We start from the raw sequence: 15,465 nt of genomic DNA, 5'->3' as shown, positions 1-15,465 counted from the left end.
TGGTTTGGTGGTTTTTTGATATTGGTTTCTTGGTGAAATTGTATCTTTGGGTCTGGTACTCCTGCCAACTATTGAAAAACAAATGATTTGACAGAATCTTCCTTTTCTTAAAATAAATGTGCTATAAAGATTATTAATTTAGTTGACATAATAATTAATGATGTTATTTATTTATGACTCACGAGCTTGATGACCTACAAATGAATTAATAAATTTAGTCAGCAGATGAGTAGGTCTTGTTTGTGGTTGATTGAGGAGTCATTCATTTATTTAATGGGGCAACTTTGGTACATAATCTAATAAAAAAATTGATAAAGATTTTATACCACTAAAATAAAGCCCTAAGAAAATTCCCGCAACGTTCACAATTTCACGAGCTACATCTTCATCTTGCTTAGTAATAGGGTATAGGGACCGACATTATGCATATACCCTCACTGAACCATCATGGATAAGTACCGAATCATGGAGAAATAACGACTAAAGTACAATATGTCATCACTACATTACCAAAGGACATAGGAACTGTAAGAAATACAGTCTGATAATAATAGATGAGACAAATCCTTACACTTACAAGGAACAATTGTTTAATGGCTACTAAGTACACTAACATGTACCTTTGGGGACGTAGCCATAAATGCGACAAGACGGTGAACCTATTCGGTACAAGAAGAGGTTGCCACCCTTTTGTCGCGACTATAAATAGGTAAGCTAAACCATCTTTACAGGGTACGTAACACTCAATATACTAAACAATTCAATAAGCTCTTTTACTTCCCATAATACCTCAAGTTAAAAAGTCTTTACTGACTTTATCATCGGAGCATGACCTGGGATCCCTCTCGGTCATCGCCTTACACATTATTTGTGTTTCTAGGTCAATTGGCAGTCGAGAGCTTACACATCTAGCTTAGCTTAATCAATACCGAGGCATCACTTAGGTTGGATGGAGTGGTAACATTCCTAACACCTTGCCACATCATTTTTTTGATTGTCATGTCATTTTTTTGTCCACAACGCTAACACATTTTTCTTAGCATTTCATAGGGAGCAGTAGCACACTAACACCCCTTGTTTTTTTTGTTTTTTCATTTTCTTTTTGTGGTCAAAAGATGCAACAACCAATCAAATCAAAGCTTCTCTCCTCTCGTTAACCAGCTAGCGAATGGGTTTTAGAGAACCCCCTAGCACGTGCTAGGGGGCGATGTGTAGCGCCTTGCTAGAGGCTTGGCAAAAGAGGCATAGCAAGCCACTCCCCATGACCTTATTCACTCACCAGAGCGTCCCCTAACTCCTAATTGTTTCACCCCAACCCTCAAAGTCGTTATTGGCCCCAACTTAGTCACATTTCTCCCATTCTTCTCTATTGTCGCTTTCCTATAACTCCAACATTGATGCCATGACACTGACCACCCCATCTCCATGTTTTGCGACCACCAAAAAACCCTTGTCGAGCTCAAGATCATGCCTTCTTGTGCGGGTATACCACATTAAAGCTCATGTTCTTGCTACATTGGAACCATCAAATATACTCTTGCTCTCATGTTCTTGCTACATTGGAACCATCAAATTACCACATCAAGTATACCACATTAAAGAATCACTAATTACATTAATTCGTAAAGAATAAGACAAAACAATTATTACATTCATTCTAAAAATGATTAATAATGGTTTAAGAATTACATTTATTCTTAAAGATTAAAACTAAGAATGGTTAACAAAATAAAAATAAAAACATCAAAATCTAACAAAAACATTTTATACATTCTGACAGAATACATTCTGCTAAAATACTCTTGTTCTCCATGTTTTTTTTTTCTATATTAATGGCAGCCTCTTCAAAATCTATATCCACAAACAAAACATAATCAACTTTAAAATATTAAAACTTTTAGTATATTCTAAAAAAATAAAAGTATAAATTCTAATAAAATGTATTAGACATTAAAGACTTTTAATTTATTTTAGCAGATTACCAGTTAAACAAATATACTTGTTGTTCCCATACATTCTTAAAGACATTCTGCCATAATGAATTTATACAATCTATACTTTAGAATGTTTATACATAAAACACATTCTGCTAGATTACACTATTGTTCGCCATGAGTACTTTCTTTTCCACATCATAACACAAAAATTTGTTCATTTTGTGAGAATGTAAATATAAAATAAGCACTTGTTTCTAGAAATTCTGAGAAAATGCATACCACGTGGTTAGATTCTTTGATTTCTTTAGCATTTCAACAAACACTTGTTAGTCATTACCATAAAACAAAGCTAACTGGTAAGCATTGATTTGTTAATCATAAAAATTATGAGAATGAACTTATCCATTATGTAAGAATATAAGTATTACATAAATCATGTGTTCTTGATATCATATTCTGTCATAATAGTATTACATGAGAAAAAAACTCTAAAAAGCACTTAAGAAACACTAAAAAATATCAAATTCGACTATAGATTAGAGTAATGAATTTATTTAGTAGGAAGATAAGATATATAACTGAAATAAGCATGAATTGGGCAAATATTAGAACAAAATAATGGTAAAACAAATGTAATTTACTTACATATCCGACGGATAGAACATAATTTCAAGATTTCCATCAGTAACATTTGCAATTAGGTTTCCCTTACTTTATCACCATGTAGGACAAAGAGTAAGTGGAAAAAAAAGATTCAACTTTGGTAGCTTGTAGCTACAAGAATATCAAGAATCCCCAAATGACAAGGAATATACAGTTATTGGGTATCTCCCACACTGGAAACTATAAAACTGAATATGATCAAAATTTTTGAAATTAGTATAAAAATGGAATGAAATACATATAAATAACTAAAGAACATAAATTTTTGTGTATTTTGTTTTTCACCTTGGTTGCTTCTGAAACAGAATGAAAACCCATGTTAGGGGCGCAGCCAATGGTGATCTTTGAGCATTTATCTGCATTATTAATGAACCATTAATTCAAAATATTTGGGAATTAAGTGCAACAGTGTAGATATCTAGTGATAAACTGCACTTCAAATCTTGAAACATAATATATGTAGTGACCAAGGGTATTGACACATGAAATCAAACATGAGCTTTTCAGTACCGAGACTTGGAAAAAAAATATTTACGTGAATGAAAAATCTCCAAAAATCCGAGACTTGGAAATCGAGAATGGTAGGCAAGAACGGAATGCAAAACATCAATTCAACCCACTAATAACAATATTTTGATAATCAGCGACAAGAGAAAATGTGGAGGCGGTAATGGTATTGATCGATGGTGATGCAACCTTTGATGGGAAGAGAATCGACTGCCGACAAAGAATTCCAACTCCGACGTCCTCTCTTTTTCAATTGCAGGAGGGTTATGGATGAGATCTGACCCTCCTCTCTTCTTCGATCGTCAAAGGGTTAATCAGCCAGAAGAAGGTTTCTGAGGATGAACGAAGGGAAGAAATATGAAGGTTTGATTATTAGGTTAACATATTTATTTTGGTGATTTTAAATCAAATCCCCCATTTATCTCAATTACCATAATTTTAGAGTCATGATTTACTAATTTACCCTTATTAATTTATTTAATTATTAAATTATTGCTAAATTCTCATTGGTCCATACATGCATATAATACTTGTAGGAAACATTTGAATCTATCTATCTCTCTCTCTTTATATATATATATATATATATATATATATATATATATATATATATATATATATATATGGTATAAAGACTGAATCTACGTATATACCCTCGGGAGTACCGAACCAGTCATATAAGCCGAATTAGGCCTATATATCGAACCAAACTTATGCACCAAACTATGTCTATGTACTGAAACATGGATAGTGCTAGACCATGAAGGAAGATGATTAAAGTACAAGTCATCATCACTATAATGTCAAAGGGATATTGGAACTCAAAGTAGTACATGTTGTATAATTTTGTGTGATTGATAGATCCTTATACTTATGAGGAACAACTGTTTAAACGGCCGTGACATCCACATTTTTATGGCTAGAAAAAACTGATTTGTTTATGCTTATTAAATAAGAGTATTCTTTTTAAAATATTAATTATGCGGAATTTGTCCCAAAAACATGATAATAATATTATCAAAGCATTTCGAAGAAATGTGTTTCGTTTATCCTTTTATGACTTGAGATGACATAACTGATATAAAACATAAGCATAAATGAAGACTTAAAATATCTCAATATATATTACATTCTATATCTCATTGAATCTCTCATTGTGCATGTACCTTTGTATCACTACCTATGATACAAAGTAGCTAAGTGGGTCAGATTGGGAAACCTGATGAGTACATATGGTTTTCAACCTACAATAATACAATATATATATATATATATATATATATATATACATATATCACTTTCTCTCTCTCTCTCTCTCTCTCTCTCTATATATATATATATATATATCCCTCTCTCTTATTCGATAAGATCTATCTCAAGGGTTCTATCCTAAGGATTACTATAAGCAACGAGTATAAAAATAATGCTTAAGGAATTTCCATGGGATAATAGAGTACTCGAATGAACCCATGACCTATACTCCCGATTTGTGTGATTCATTAACACCTATAGATTGCAAGTCTGCTAGTGTTCCACCGGTTTGTCTAGAATAATATGAGCTCGTCATCAATACTCTGCTTGATGACTATCTATGGCATGGTGTCTCACCACTATTCTATCTATGGTATGGTTTCTCACCACTATCTATCTCTGATATGGTTTATTGTCATTATCTATTTTCTTATAGTCTCTAACTATTATCTCATTTCTCTTATCTCTTTCTACCCGTCCTACCCCATATATTATGAGTACGGTAAAATACACACACACACACACACACACACATATATATATATATATATAATATTTTAGGAAAAATTGTTATCACATATAACACATATATATCGGTAACTTAGATAATAAGCACATATAGCATTCAGGAAAATTAAATACTTAACCACTTGGGTTGTGGTCACTTAGTAAGGCATGTGGAAGATATGGTGGATAACCTATTGACCCATGTTCAAATCCCGACACCACTCAGCCCTTGTGGCCATGGAGGTTCGCCTGCAGTGACTCTAGGGTATGAGGCAAAGCTTTATGTTTACAGCGGGGGATTAGTCGGTGCGCGAAAGCTGGCCCGGAAACCCTCGTTAGGGAAGTTCCCTTTCAAAAAAAAAATTAAATACTTGATATCTATGAGTAAGCTGAAGGTAACTATTCACTCACTTGTTAAAAGTGGATGACTGGAAAGTTAGACATCACTTCGCTTTAGCACTTGACTTTTCCTGTTATATGACCTAAGTTCAATTATCTCTAAGTATTAGTTTATTACCTCTTATGAGTAATTAATAGTCTATATTACTCAACAATCCCAATGTCTACTGATTTATAACTGATAACAAACAACTGTTGGAAAGTGTGTCCAATATCATTAACTATTGATGATATTTCTAATAATAGGAGGGTCCTCTTGGGTTGCCCTCAAGACTCAAATTAAGTGCAATCATTAAACGAGAAACTAGTTTATTAATTATTATGGGTTAATAATTGATTAGAACTACTTGGAAATCAATTAGGGAATTAATTAACATTTTAATTAATAGAATGGTTGAATATCAATTAATCAATAATTGATTAATCGGGAATGTTCCAGAACCCTAGAAAGAAGGGTGGTGGACGAAAATTCCCTTAGGATAAGGGAAATTTCATTCATAGGGTTATCCCATCGCACATGGGCTTGAGGATAAAACCCTAGAAGGTATCCAAGGAAAATAGGACCTTAGGGATTCATTCTTCTGTGCTCATTCTTTGGCTTGATTTTTCGCCACCTCTTTCTCCCTCCGTGTGGAAGAACTCTCCTTATAGTTCACCCCTCCTGGTTATTTTTTTATTATACTATCTTGACTTCATTGGGTATGAACCAAGAGAGGGATTCCGTTTTGGGTCCTGATCATCCAAATGAGAGCTCAAGAGCGAAGATCTTTGGCTGCAAAAGAGGTATGTGTTCTTCCTTTGTGTTTTTGTTTTCTAGGGTATATGTAATTAGTATGAAACCATAGATCCATAGGTTGCATGTACACTTAGGTATATCGTAGTTTCGGTTTTTCTGCTACCTAGTTTAGAGTGGATTTGATGCGTAGAATACCTAACAGTGGTATCAAAGTCGTTTGTTCATGATTACATTTACCCTATATCCATATTTCCTATAAATGCTTGTTTGAAATTGAATGAAAGAAGAAAGGTTGAAAAATTCGTAATAGGAAAAACCTTCAAATTGCAGCTCATGACGTGAGCTTGTCGGATTTAGGCTTTCCTTTTTTTTTTTTTTTTTTTTTTTTTTTTTTTTTTTTTTTTTTTCATTTTTCAAATTTGAAGAATTGTTAAATATGGATAAATACCAAATTTAAAACATGTTTCATATTTGGAAAATTGATAAATATTATTTAAATATGATTGTTTGAATTTGAATATTTATTTATTATTTAAATAGTGAATTTAAATATTTAATATTATTTATAATAGAGATTTATAAATTTGAATATTAACCCCTCATGTTTTATTAATTGTTATATTGTCTTCTTGCAATTAATTAGAATTAATAATAAACAATTAAATTTAAAGAGTTTTAAATTTACTCTTCATATATATATATATATATATATATATATATGTGTGTGTGTGTGTGTGTGTGTGTGTCTTTCTCTCTCTCTTACTCTCTCTCTCTCTCTCTCTCTCTCTCTATATATATATATATATATATATATATATATATATATATATATCATGGTTGTAAAAATCGCTCGACACCCCACACCTTGCTGCTAGCTACAGTGGGACCTGCAGGTCTACGGGTGACAAATGTCATTACATTTTCGCAACGCCTGAGAAACGTTGTGGCAGGTTCACATAGTTACAGTATGATTATAGCGACTCACCTAGGGAGATAACAATACATAAAGTTTACGGGGTTTCATAAAACCGAAGTAGGTTTTAGATTGATAAAGAAATTTACTTTCCATATCATTATAAACTCACGACGTTTCTACTAAGAAATGATGATTTCTTATACATTTTTAGTCTTTGGTTATAAGGCTACATTTTTCGGATTTCAAGGAAAATATCGGATTTTTCTGACACAAACGCGACATTTACATGTGATAGACTTCTACTAAGTTTATTAATAAAAGCTTATGAACTCACCAACCTTTGTGTTGACACTTTTCAAACAACTCGTATTCTCAGGAAAACACTAAACAGGTAATCAAGTGCTTTTGAGGATGGGACGTTAAGACGTCAAACTTTTCATATTTTGTCAACATATTGTAATTGGTTTTGAAACATGTAATTCATACAAGTGATGTAACTTTTTTTTCAATTATATATATGTTGGTTGTGTTTGCTTAAATTACTATCGAAATTATGGTTATGATACTATACATGAAGTCCTCCACCCCCGGACGTTTCCGCCATCCTTGGTTTGGGGGTGTGACATTATCAAAAGGGTTTGATAGTGATAATGGTCAATCTAAAAGTATTCTAAATACAAGTATAAAACAAAATTTTGTTTTATTAATTAAAATGTGAATCTTATGTTATCCATGAAAATTGCACATTCCCTTTATAACTTGTTGATGGAGCTCGAGTGGTTAACCGATACGTCTTTGAGAGTGAAGGTAGAGAATGATGTGGAACTCACAGATCTCAAGCGTAACTTGAGTCAGGGACCATGCAATTTTGTATGGATGATTCACCATCTGTTCAGTGATCCGCGACATCCCCATCATTGAGTTTGAGATGAACATAATTCGAGATTAACATGCCATTTATAATCAATGAATCTCAAAGATGTAGGAATTTTGTAGTGATCAAAATTGACAAAGAGTTTTGTGTACCTAAATAACTTTATGGTGTGTTTACGACATCCCTTTACAAATTGTGAAGCCAAATATGGATCTTAGCCATTTAATAGTTTGTTTTAGGGTAATTATTTATTAAGGATTTTATATATCAAACTAATTGGAATCTTATCTTTTATAGATGTCAATCCCAAACAACAACAACAACAACAACACTCGTCTCGTCCTCCTCCAACTCAAAACTCTAAAATTCCCTCCAATACTCTTAATGTGAGAATTGAAGAGTTTGAAACAACCAAATCTCTTCTGATCTGCAAGTATAAATATGGGGAATCTTTAAGTGTGTATTTTCATAAGATGAAAACATACTTTGCTAGTCTGACTGATCTAGGTGTTGGGATTACGAAGGAGCAGATCATGGATTGGATCTTGTGATCTCTTACCACTTCATTCGTTGAGTTCCTTATGGACAAAATAACTGATCCCAATATGACCCTTATGGAGATTCTTGACTTATTAATAGCAGATGAAGCTAGTATACAAGAGACTGTTCAGCTCGCCGACCCCATATTAGCCTTTGAATTATGCTTGTAGGATGGTAGTGGTATTTGCGACACTTGCTGATATGCCTGTACGTGTTTGTTGTCTTTGTGACTCTTACTGATATAAATGTATGTTGATTTTATGTGAGGTGAAATGGACCTGGGGGTGAAATAGATCCGTTTGGTTGAAAAATACCGATGAAGTTGAAATAGATTTGGGGGTGAAATAGACCCGTACAATTGGAAAAATACCATTTGAGTTGAAATAGAATCAAGGGTGAAATAGACCTGAGGGTAAGATAGACCCGTACAACTTCGAGCTGGTAATGTATGGTATGCAGCATTGTAAGGAATTCATTAAGCTTTGCGCTTACAATTTTATGTTTATGGTTTTATGTATTTTCGGTTCCAATGGATCGACATGATTATACCGCATCCATTAGTGTTCCGCATGATTTGACTTGTTTTGTACTTTGATGACTATATGACATGTTTTCATACTATGATAGGTTTTCTATGTTAATGAATGGTTGTTTTGATTGATATAAATAAAATTTTCACTTATAATTTTTGGTGGTGATGACGTGATTGGAGGGGCTATCAAAATCTCAGAGAAAGACGAGAAGGTAGAAGCGTAATACATAATTGCTAGGACGAAAGCTAGAATAGAAGATAAGGAAAAAGATTCATCGATGCGGTTTGCGATGATTGAGGGAGTCGGGAATGAACATGGAGAAAGAAGAAGGGAGAGGCGGTGGAACAGGAGGAGAACAAGAGAGACAGAGAACATATCATGTAGTAGAGGGAAAGAGACGGTTGAGAAGTTAGTGGATCGCAGACCCTCTTACGAGGAGGTCATATGGCGGTGGAAGAATCAGGAAGGTTGTTGGAAGCAAATAACTAAACGAACATAAGTAAATGTGAAAACATAGGAACCAAACTTGGCAAAGTCTACAAACTTCCGTGGCCAAACACTAAATTATATATATATATATATATATATATATATATATATATATATATATATATATATATATATATATATATATATATATATATAGTCATATCTATTTAATAAAAAAATATAGTATATATAAAGTAGAGCTTTAAATAATAATCAAAATAAAAAAATGTTTCATAGCAAACCACCACATAAATGACGAGAATTGAAATGACATGGTAAAATAATAATAATAATAATAATAATAATAATAATAATAATAATAAGTTTTTCTAATATATATGTTCTAAGGTAGGTATAAGAATTATTGATTCAAGTATTAATTAGGAATAATATTATCAAAATTAAATATGATAAATATTAATTATAAATATTATTTGATAATATATTATCCATTAGCATGATCTATGATCTAGACTGTTTCTTAAATCTGTTTTTAGAACACATATTAGAAAATCTAAAAATTAATTACATGGGTAGCTGTTAGTGTTTTCTACCCACGTTGGAAAGCACAAGTTTTTCTATTCACCTTGGCAACAATGTGTCATCAACTTCATCTATGTTCAAAACTCAATTTATAGAGAATCGTTGGTTTGAAAGTCTATTTCGATTATAAGAGGCGTCTAACTTATTTTAAGTTTTTAACAACTAAAAGTAATATATGAAAAAAGGGTTAAGTAAATTCAAAAGTACATGATGTTTTGATTTGAATTATCAAGTAGACAATTTATAGGCAATCAAGTTCAGTTCAGGCTTGTTTAAGTTATATGAGGTTCGAATTCGAGCTCGGTTCGATTTGAACTTTTTTGTACCTTTTTTACTGAGCTCAGTTCGAGCTCATAAATAATTATACAAGCTCAACTCGTTTTTTTGTTTAATGTGCCTAAATGACCTTAACATCGGTTCGAGCTCGTTAAAAGTTCGTTTATTAATAATTTAATACCCTAAATCCCTAATTCCTCAAATAGTTTTTATTTTAATATATAAAAATAATAATAAATTATATTGTATATAGGCTTGTTTAGGCTCACGAGCCTAATCGCGCTTAATAACATTGGTTTGAGCTCGAGCTCATTTAATAAATGAGTTTAATATTAAGCTTGATCTTGGCGGGCTCGTTTATAATCGATTTCGAGTTGAACTTTTAGCGAGCCAATACCGAATAGCTCAAGAATAGCTTGACTCGTTTGTACACTTATGTACGAACTATGTTTATGGTTGATATGATAATATGATGATAATGTGAACATCATCCCCATCTTAACGTGGACACTACATCATGGTGAAAAATTACACAAAATCATTTTTTCTTTATCTCTTGTAATATATGGATACTATAAAATCTATGAGATATTTCATATTAAAGATATTACCTATAAAAACATAACGAAGTTTTGTTTTTGTCTTTGTTTATTTTATTTATTAATGAAACTTAGTTATCAACGTACAATGAATGAAAAGGCAAATGAGCAACAAGTTGCGTCGTGATGCCTTTTTGTATGATAAAGCCAATTCTTTTGAATACTACATCCATAGATTCAGGGGATATAACAGTACTATGCATGATCTGTTGTACTCTATTAAGAAGCTCCACCGTATCAGGCGAAAGGAAACCAAACATATAAAATGCAAATGGTATGAACATGTGTTGATTTTCCATGCCCGATTTCTTATGTTTGGTGACCTTGCATGTAACAACTTTTAATGTAGTCTGTCCCGCCGTGAAACCCTCGACCCTCAAGCCTACGAGAGTGGATACCCCTGTAAGGTCTACATATACGTGTTTCCCTCCAACCCATCCAAAAATCAAAACGTCAGTCGGTTTAAGGATTGACCTTCCTTTTGTTGGGTCAGTATAGAAATTTACAGAAGCCTCTTTCTTGGCTGATACCCCAACATGCTTCAATATGTCAACTAAAACATCCCTACCCATATCCTGCATGTATTTGAAACCTGAAAGTTATTTGCAATGAACTACATGCTCTCAAAAAGAGTCCAAACATGCCTTGTGGCACACCGAATATATTTCGTCAGTTGGGAATATTGGAATCATGAGTCGATATTTGAGGATGGTACGATACTCCATAGGAGACATATGTTGGACAAACCCATCTATAAGGATAACTAGAAGAAAATCTTGAGCATGTGTTGCACATAAATACTGAAAAATTGCTTTCTATCGAGCCGTCATGATGAAATGCACTTCCATATCTTGGACAATTTCACTAAAAAGGGCACTCACCAGTGTACTCTGGGATTTAGCGGGGGCGGTGTCCTTAGTAGCAACACTACTAAAGTCAATGTTCGGAAGCTTGTTACGAAGAGAAGCTAAGACACAAACATAATCAAAACCCATGCCATGTGTGCCGCTATCCCATAATATGTGGTCTTGTAATATCCAAGATTGAACCCTTAAGGTAACAAAAGCATATGAGGTAGCCTTTACTACTGAGTATAAACCCAAACCACCAAAGAAATAGCCTCACACAACATAACTCTACGCTCATCTGTAGGGAGGTGCAAGCTCTTCATATGAGAAATCATACGATAAATCCCCTTACCGCCTACTTCACCATTCATGCAACAATGAAACCCCCGAAAAGGGCATGACCTAGTTCCGCTCGCATATGTATGAGAAGACGCCATAAACACACAAATAAATTTTATTAAAGCCTCAAAGGGAAGGCTCGAAATGAGAAGCAAAAATCAAAAGTAAAATGTGACACTCCAACAAAAGGTTGGAGTGCACAATGAAAAACAACACCAAAAAGAGACTCTACATCTTCTTGAGTCCTAAAATGGTTGCAACACTTGAAATACTCATTTAGACATTTTATCGAACACTTGACGGACATAAAAAGAAGTGTTTGATTTGCACCAATGAAGCTGGAGAATTTAACCCATGTATAATCTTCAAGCTTGATGATTAAGAAGATAAGAATTTCGAGTATAAGAGAAGACGATTCTGATTTTTTTTTCTTTTAATTATACTCAAAGATATAAGCTGAGAAGCAAAATCATGAAACAATAAAAATTAAGAAACCTAAAATATGGCAAAGATTAAGCAAAAAATGGCAGGAGAGTATTATGAATTTTATTTTTATTGGAAAGGAGGTGAGGATGAGTGATTACGAGCATGAAACCGTCGAAATGAAAAGTTAAACGCCACCTTCCTTCAAAGCCAAAAAGGTGTATAACTTGATGTCATAAACAATTTTCGTAATGACGGATTCATTGCGACTTTAACAATACGTTAGAACAAAAATAGAATACAAGAAGCATACATTACAACAAACAAGCAACAAAAGGAGAAAATACAACAAGGCCAGCATTTATAATTTAGCATAGAACTTTTTTTATTTGGTGGAAAGAAGTTAACTATATATCATCTGCCGTCCTTAAACGAGAATACCTTTTTCTGATGAATATCAAATCATTGCATACTTTTGATTTTGGTAATTATGACGCTGAGGTGACTAACACTTTTGTTGTGGTTGTGTGGTGAGTATACTCAATAGCTTGTTATATAAGTAGCAAAAGCAGTTAAAACCGTTATTATCCGTATCAATGATATTTTTAAAAATATATTTTATTTTTGTTTATGAACAAGTTTTGATGATCATAAGAAAAAAGTGCAGATAGTTATCGACAAATGTTTACAATATACAACATATATTTTGTAATGTAATATATAAAATTTGCATCAAATTTGGTGTATTTTAATAAAATTTTATTTATTACACCAATTACTATATTGGTGTCTTCTTGTAAATTTGCATCAAATTTTCTGTTTTCAGAAAACTTTTTATTTTTATTTTTATGCTAAGTTACTCTAATCTTTAGAAGATAATTAGAAACAGAAGATTGAAATATTTATTAGGGACAAAGATAAAGAACATAATTAATTAAATCCATCCCCTCTATTTCTTCTATTTGGGGACCAACCTAAAACGGCCCTCCTAAAACATCCAGCCATCATCAAGTCAACATGCATTCCACAGTGCCGTCAATGAACCGTCGATGTAAACCAAAAAAATTAAATAGCTTATCCTTTGAATTCTAAAATACATAAAAATAAATAACAGGATATAAAGCATAAAGTATAAACTTATTAAAAACTTAATTTTATTGATAGATATATAGTTTAAAAAAAACTTAATAAGTATTGAGTGAGTACCTACCATGGAAAAGAGAACGCCGTTAAATCATATTCTGTGTATATAAAAAGCAAATTTACCTCGTTTTCATAAAATCAACACACCACACCATCATCTGTGTGTGCAAGCTTCCGATACCGGAATATTGTTTCCGGCCACTATAGTATTCTCACCGACTCGACGGATCTTATTGACCTAGTTGAAACCTAGGGGTGAAGGAGCTGATCCTAGTATAATTTATTTGTGAACAACATGCCAACGGCGTCGTATTGGTGTTATCGATGCACACGCTTTGTCAGAGTAGCGGAAGAGGACACGGTTGTGTGTCCTCACTGCGAGGGAGGATTCATTGAAGTTGTGGAGCCCAACGCGCCGCCGCGGCGACGTCTACCAGCCGCTGCGATGTACATGCTTCGCAACAGCGATCGGTCAGATCTGAGGCTCCGGCGTCGTGGTCGACGTAACAACGGAGACTGGTCTCCTTTCAATCCGGTCGTCGTTCTTCGCAGTGTCGCTGACGTTTCGGCTAGCGGTGTGGACGAGAATTCCGGAGGGGGAGAGAGAGGTTTTGAGTTGTATTATGACGATGGGGCAGGTGCCGGCCTACAACCGTTGCCGGCGATGATGTCGGAGTTTCTGATGGGGTCAGGATTTGACCGATTGCTTGAACAGTTATCACAGATCGATATAAACGGATTAAGTCGTTCAGAACAGCCGCCGGCGTCAAAAGCTGCGGTGGAATCGATGCCAACGATCGAGGTATCGAGTTTACACGTCAGCACCGAATCGAACTGCGCTATTTGTATAGAAGCGTTTGCTCTGGGTGCCGCAGCTCGTGAGATGCCTTGTAAGCACATTTACCACCCCGATTGCATCCTCCCATGGCTCTCTATGCGAAACTCCTGTCCCGTCTGCCGCCACGAACTGCCAACAGATACAACGGAGTCAATAGAACGATCGGAGCCAATCGAGGAAGAATCAGCGGCAGTTGGATTGACGATATGGAGATTACCTGGTGGGGGATTTGCAGTTGGCAGGTTCACCGGCAGCAGAAGAACCGGCAGTGGCGAGAGAGAGCTTCCGGTTGTGTACACCGAAGCTGACGGTGGGTTTAGTGACAATTCCGGCTCACCAAGGAGGATTATGTGGGAATCTAGAAGGTATAGGGCGAGAGGACAGGGTGGAATGGGTAACGTTTTCCGCAACATGTTTTCGTTTTTTGGAAGATTGAGATCGTCTTCAAATTCTTCCGACGCTAATGGAGCATCAATGAACAGAAGTCGTAGTCTTTCAAGTTCAATTTTCGGCAGAATGACAAGGAGGAGAAGTAGAACTTGGATATTGGAGGAACAAAATGGTATGTCCAGATTGTAGAATTCGATTCAAGAGCTTCGAGATTCAAAACTCAAGTTCCAAACTTCCAGACATACCTATATTGTAAATAATTTTGATTCAAGTATTCTGGTAAGTGAACTTAGACGAAGCATCCATGAAGCCTACGATTTCCTCTTCTGTTTGATCAGGAAAAAGGAACCAATGCCTCGTCCAAACAGTTTCTGGATTTTTGCTAAACAAACACTGGTTTTAATTTTCTTGATATGTAGATTTCTGCATTTATGTACCTTTAAGTTCATTTCATTCCATTTCAGAACTAAATTATCCCAATTTTGACTTTTCTTAATTTCTTGTGCTCTAATTTTTGAATTTGACTCAAGAACGATATGGTATCAAATCCAGGCTAAAGAAACTTTACACCATATAAAGCTGAATTTTGTCAACAATTCCTGCTTCATGATATCAAGAAGACGAGAACAAGGTATGAGTTTTACTTTATAAAATAGAATATAAAGCATTCGAAAATGGTTATTTAAAGGTTAGTATATGGATAACTTTTACTGA

The 15,465-nt window shown here is 34.1% G+C and overlaps 1 pseudogene; it reads left to right on the top strand.

Annotated features, from left to right (window-relative positions):
- The first annotated feature begins 13,597 nt into the window (after window positions 1-13,597).
- On the top strand, window positions 13,598-15,247 carry LOC145015241 (E3 ubiquitin-protein ligase RDUF2 pseudogene; annotated as a pseudogene).
- The last annotated feature ends 218 nt before the right edge of the window (window positions 15,248-15,465 follow it).

Source organism: Lactuca saligna, chromosome 9 (genome assembly GCF_052625555.1).
Source record: "Lactuca saligna cultivar CGN05327 chromosome 9, ASM5262555v1, whole genome shotgun sequence".
NCBI classification, from domain to species: Eukaryota; Viridiplantae; Streptophyta; class Magnoliopsida; order Asterales; family Asteraceae; genus Lactuca; species Lactuca saligna.
Note: the sequence above shows the minus strand (reverse complement) of the source record. Positions and strands in the feature narration are given on the sequence as shown.